This window comes from Colius striatus, chromosome 4 (assembly GCF_028858725.1).
Source record: "Colius striatus isolate bColStr4 chromosome 4, bColStr4.1.hap1, whole genome shotgun sequence".
Classification (NCBI taxonomy): domain Eukaryota; kingdom Metazoa; phylum Chordata; class Aves; order Coliiformes; family Coliidae; genus Colius; species Colius striatus.
This window is the reverse complement of record NC_084762.1, coordinates 82,579,027-82,585,329: the sequence shown is the minus strand read 5'-3', so window position 1 is coordinate 82,585,329 and position 6,303 is coordinate 82,579,027.

Genomic DNA, 6,303 nt, shown 5'->3' with positions numbered 1-6,303 from the left:
TTCTCTCATGTTGATAATCGGGGACAATTCATGACATCAGTTCTGCTTTGTTACACCGTGATGATGAGCACTCATGACAAGCTGATTTCACACAAGTGTTTATGGTCGATGATACCAACTAGAACCTGAGGCAATGAATGCAAACTCTGCTTTGTAGGGGATTTGTCACCAGCTTTGAACTTGGCCTGCGAGAAGTACAGATAGGCTTGTGTTTCTTGGAAAGCAGCCTTCAGTGACACACGCATTGGCTAAGGAATGTTGATAGGCAAAGCATTTGCACTCTATTTCTTTATATCCATCCACATGAAATATCTTCCCCTGCCTTGTTGTTCAGACAGGTGAGATGCAGAGAGTCTGGCTGTGGCACGTTTATAGTTTTCCCTATGACTGCTGCTCTTTTCAAATATACTAAAGTAATTTAAAAAATAGCACAGCATCTGCATTTTATTATGGTTCCTCCTCAAACAGATTACTAAAGGGCTTGAAAGGAATTAACTAGAAGAGTTTGGTTAGTTTTTACTAGATAAAGAACCGTTTTCCTACCAGTTCACTGAATAACACAATGTACTTTTCAGAAACCTGAGTCTTCCTCTGAGAGACTTTACAGTAACATTAGCAGTCAAATCAAAATACATTCTTTACTGGTTTACCCTTCAGGCTGGAGTGTCTGGTGTGCCTGGCCCTAGCGTTACACTGCACTGGTGAGGGGATCCCTCTCTTCCGCTGGCTGCAGAATTGTTCTGTCTGCAAATCTTATTTACATCAGCAGCTAGTCAGGCAAGCCCAGCTTTCCAAATGACTGCTGCTTGGTGGGTGAAAAGGAAAATGGTTGCCGAATCTAAGGAAATACTCCTGCAAGGAGATTGAGTTATTGAATGAATTCCTGCCCTGCATGTCTGACCACCTTGAGAGCATACTGTTCCAGCTCTCCAGAGACCTCTGCTCTCATTCCAGCTGGGGTAGGAGAGAAATCAGGCAGGTAATGTTATCTACAGCTGTAGGTTAAATAGCTCTCCTCTTCTGGGAAAGGTACAAGCAGAGGGCTCTTCCTAATTCTCAAGATGTTTTATAAGGCAGGTTCTGACTTAGCCAAAAATACTCTCTGAGGTATCACTGGAACTCATGCTCAGGATTTTAAACCATTCAAGAGTTGGAACCAGGTTGGTCAGCAGCCCAGCTGGCAGCTGGTATGTCCAGCTGTGCCTCGGACCCTGGAGGAGGGTCACATCTATGGTTTAAGGATATTGAGCTGTGCCTGTCTTTTGTAACACTGGACTGCCTTTTCTGCTTTTGTCTCTCCAGCTAACATGCTCCTACACCTGTTGATAAAAGAAGTCAAACTTCAAAGGTTACTCTCCACTCCCTGTTGTCATCCAGCCGCCACATGTCTGGGTGGTGCTGTGTGATGGGGCTCTTGAGGGGGAGTGGGGTTATGGTAAATTTTCCTGTTTCCAAAGCTCTCTGTGTCCCCTGCTTTTGGAACATATTTCCTCAAGTGGCTATCATGTTCCTGCTTGTGCTTTTGCAAGGATTTTTCTTTTGTTATACCTACAAGAATTGGCTACTTGCTGTGAACTTCTGCAAGATGAATATATAGAAAAGCTAAAGGATCAGGACATAAATTGTTCTAACACATAGGGAAGAAAGAATGATTCTCTGTCTTTCTTGCTTACTTCTGAATGTCTGATAAAGCCACCAGAGAGACAGGAACAGGACGTACAAAAAGGGAAGGTTTTTCCGTTGTTCTCACAGGAGCTGGTTTTACATTTACTTCAAAACATTTTCCTACTGAGTCCAGAAAAAGAAATATTCAAAAACTTGGCTAGGAGAAGATATTCATATTAGCCAAACACTAATGTTAATGTTGTGTTATAAGTAGAATTTAGTGCCAGAAACTTTCTGGGAGAACACGCCCTCCAATTTAACTTGGCCAGAGCTATTCCCCAGCAGCCAGGAAGGATACAAGAAGCAGTTTGCTGTCATGAGCCAGGTTTCTACATGTTTTCCCTTCCCCAGCCCCCCTGCTTTTCATATTTGCCCAACTTTTGTTTTCAATAAAGACATTAAACTTTATAACATAGCCTGAAACTAACACTAAGTAATTGGGGATGGTGTGCTTGACCTTTAATCATGGATCTTTATAAAGGTTTGACATTCATCAAGAGTACATGTGCTGAGAAACGGGGACTTGCTTGTGACAGTATCCTTCTAGAGCAGATGGGGTTTAAAGCCAGTACTGTTCTCCATGGACTCTCCTCTGAATTAAACTGTTCTGTTACTCTCTTGGAATACTTTTCCCTTCCTTGCCTCACAATGCCCAGGTAGTGCTGGCAATTATTTGTACGACTTAGTTATCCAGGTTTAGGGATGGGAACTGATTCAGACTAAAACCCACCACAAGAAATATGGGGTGTTTTCCCTCCAGCTGGATCAATTCCTACATCCTGCGCACTCTCTGGGCAGCCGTACAGAAACCTGTGCCAGCATAATACAAGAAGCACCAGGCAGGAGAACAGAGAAGGGAAGGGGTGAGGATTGCTCTTTTGGATGGCTGTGCCAGCTTTGCATGTGTGTCAAATCAGTCTAAGAAAATGATTCACAATAATGCTGTTTGAATTCAGGAGACCCAGCACTGGCTCAAGCTGGTGGATTGGCACGTTTATCATCAACTTGCACACCAGTGTTGATATCCTGCGTTTCTGAGGCAGGAGTTGAAATGTCCTCCCACAGATTGGGTATTTCTATGGCAGAGCTGAAGTCCAGCCTCTGCCAGAGGATGTGTCTGCACGGGCTTTCTGCTCATTTTCTGGAAGTTCATATTTCCAGTCCTCGTGTTGCTTGAGAGCCAGCCAGAATGAGAGCTGACTTGTGCTTCATAGGCAGTGTGTACCACTCATTGAGGTGGGCTGCTCTCTCTGAAGCGGAGGGACCTGGATGCCATAAACCACTCACTGCTGAGCATTTCTGCAGAAAAGTTTGGCTACATTTGGTTTTGTACAAATTAAGCTGCTTCTCATATTACTTGACTACGGGACTAATCTCCAAAACAAAAGAAATGCTGATGTTTAAGGAATAAGAAACCACAGTCAATGTTGTGAGAAAAAATAGAAGCAGCTTAGAATTTGAATTCAAAAGCCAAAAGTGATGCTTAGTTTAGGAATATTTCTCTGATTGGTCAAATAACTGATGAGAGATCCTGGAAATAATCTAAATGTGCCATTTTGCATTTTGTTATTACATGAACGCAAAGTTGTAGCTAGTCTTGATGATGCTGAGGGAGGCAGCAATGAGCCAGAAAAGGCACGAAAAGGTTTGTTATGGTGGCAGCTACTTAGCAACACAAGCTGCAGGTTTTCCTTGATCATTTCTCAAGATTGAAATAAGTGCAGAAGGCATCAAGTGTTTCTAGTGCTAAGTTTCATCTTTGCATCTGTCAGAAGCAGTTCCAGTTGGTTACTTCGTGCCAGGCTGCTCTCCGTGGTGTGAGCCGGAGCCGGGCTCTCTGTCACCTTTTCCTCCAAGCTTGTGGGAGCACAGGGAGGCTCTGTTTGGAGCTGGGCAGGTAGCCCTAATCCTAAAAAAGGTTTAAAACCGAGCCCAAGAAGAGCAGACCCACCACACGCAGGAGGAGTATATCAGGAGCATGTGAACCACCCTTCACACCAGCAGCAAAGCTGCTCTGTGCTGCAGCCACCTCGCTCCCCGCTTCACTCATGCAGCTCCCCTGGCAGGACTGATACCGCCATTGGGGCACAGCATCTGCTAGCCAGGTTTTACTAACAACAAGCTCCTTTGGATGGGGCACAGCTGACAAAGTGGCTCAGTCCCCACTGCACACAAACACAGAGGAAGTTTTCACTGCAGCTTGTACTCCCTGTCCTGATCGCCAAGAGCTTGAGGGCAGATTCAGATCTGTCCCAAGGCTCAGAGTCTGGGATGAAGGAGGCTAAGCCTCAGAGAGCAGCATTAAGTCTAGCTAGATAGGTGTGCATATAACCTTACCTAAAATTATTCTGTATTTATAGCAGCCTTTGTTCTTATGACTCAGTAATGCCATTCCTGAGGGGAAAAGGCCCTTCTGGCTCAGAGTGATGTGCAAATCTTTCATGCCCTGAGGGAAATACAGCAGCTACAAAATCCAGACAGATGTGCTGGGTACACATATAGCAGAGCTGTAGGACCCTGAAGCCCTGAGGCTGGACTGACAGTGAGGGGCCTGGGGGTTTTCACATAAGGCCTGCCAGCTGCAGAGCTGGATCCAGCTTATCTGGGACAGGGATATGACAAAGTTACCTGCCTGCTCAAAAGATCCACATGTACAAACATGAACATGCTGTCTCTGTGCTCTTTCTTCGAAACTCCTCCCCATTTCCATGGTCCCCAAGGCCTAGTTTTTCAGTTTTAACAGAGAGTTTTCTGCTTAATTTTAGGGATAAGACTTTTTTCTGTCAAAGCACTTGATGTTTGGAATCAAGGCTAAGTGCTCTCATACTGTAAAGCAAAACACACCTTTGCCTTGCATGCAAATAGGGCATCATCAGTAGAAAAACAAATCCAAAGCATGCTTACTGTACTGGAAGGAAAGACAAGACTACTCTTACTCTTTATATTTTAGTGGTTACATGCTCCTACCTCCTAAGTGTGGCACTTCCATTTTTGTATTAATGTGTATGGGTTTAGTCAACAGTTAAACAACATCAGTTTTTGGAACCTAACACTTTCTTCCATGCAGTAAGAGGAGCTGGGTTCTGGGATACATGGCAATGTAGTACATGTAACCTATAACTTGTCATCTGTGAAGAACAGGGGCAGATGGTATTGATGGTTGTGTCTGGTTGAGGGAGGCAGGACCACTAAAGGAGGGTACCCCAGCTCCTGGGATCCTGCAGTGCAGTGACCGGCTCACACAGCCTTGACACAGATGAAAAGCTTGGCCTTGAGTGTTCTGCCCACATCTGGTATTGAGCTGTAAGCTGCTAATTGTTCCCTGGCTGCCTTGGGCTCAGAGTTTCCCTGCTCCATAGGAGCTGACCTTCTCCTCAGGGATGCGCTGTGCCAGGATGTGTGTGTAAACACTCCGCAGTGAGTGGCACTTGACGCTTGGGCTACAAAGTCCCCTGGGCTACAAAGGGCCAACCCACCTTCCCCTCCAGCACAGGGACTTCCCAGCCTGTCCTACTTGAAAGCCTGATTGTGGCTAACCAAGGAGAAGCCCATCTGAGAGAATCCTATAAAGATGACTGAAGTGTGTGCCCTGACACCTCTTTGCTATGTCTCGTCACCTCGTGCACACCGCAGAGAAAAGCCCATGCTCTGTTCACCCTCACAGCATGACTTGCCAGAGCGACAGAACCCTCATGTGATGGTTTAGCCACCTCACATCTGACCCACTAGTGCATAACTGGGGCTTCACTGCTGGGTGAGACTTCAGTGACAAAAAAGATATCTTTATGCTTATCATAGAATCATAGAATCATTATGGTTGGAAAAGACCATCAAGTCATGGTAAGATCATCAAGCCCAACCACTAACCTCACACTGCCATCTCATCACTAAACTAAACCATATTCCTCAGCATCTGATCTTTTGAATATCTCTAGAGATGGTGACTCCACCACCTCCTTCTGGGCAGCCTGTTCCAACGCATAATAACCCTCTTTGTGAAAAAGTTCTTCCTAATGTCCAATCTAAACCTCCCCTGGCACAACTTGAGGCCATTTCCTTGTGTCCTATCATTCATTACTGGAAAGAAGAGATCCATGACAGCAATGGGAAAACAATGCAACCATTAAGCAGAAATCAAGGCAGTTCCACTCACATGTTGCACTGAGCTCTGTAGTGAATGTTCATCTCTGACTCTTTTTCACCTGCCCCAATAGGAAGGTGCCAAGTCAGTGCCAGGTTTTAAATCCAAAGAGGTAACTTAAACTCTCACACTAAATTTGTGACTGACAGCTAAAGCAAAGAAAAAAATGAATGTTTTAAGGTCATTGGATTAACCTGCTACAAAAAAAAATGTGTACTGTTTGAAAACTTCAGCTCCTAGTTAATGCTGTCCAAAGCAATTCTGTTCTGAACACAGGACAGAGAAATCTGGTTTAACCAAAAGGTACAGATAGCAACGAGGTGTTACATTCAAGAAGTTTGGAGAACTAATTTGCTCATAATTTGGCAAATCATCACCACAATACATAGTCTGCATATGTTTAAAACACACCTTCCTATAAACAGCTTCTAGATCCCAGTTAAACATAGTAGAAGTAGCTAGCATTTGAATAATCTCTTACAAACTGTAGTTTCCTC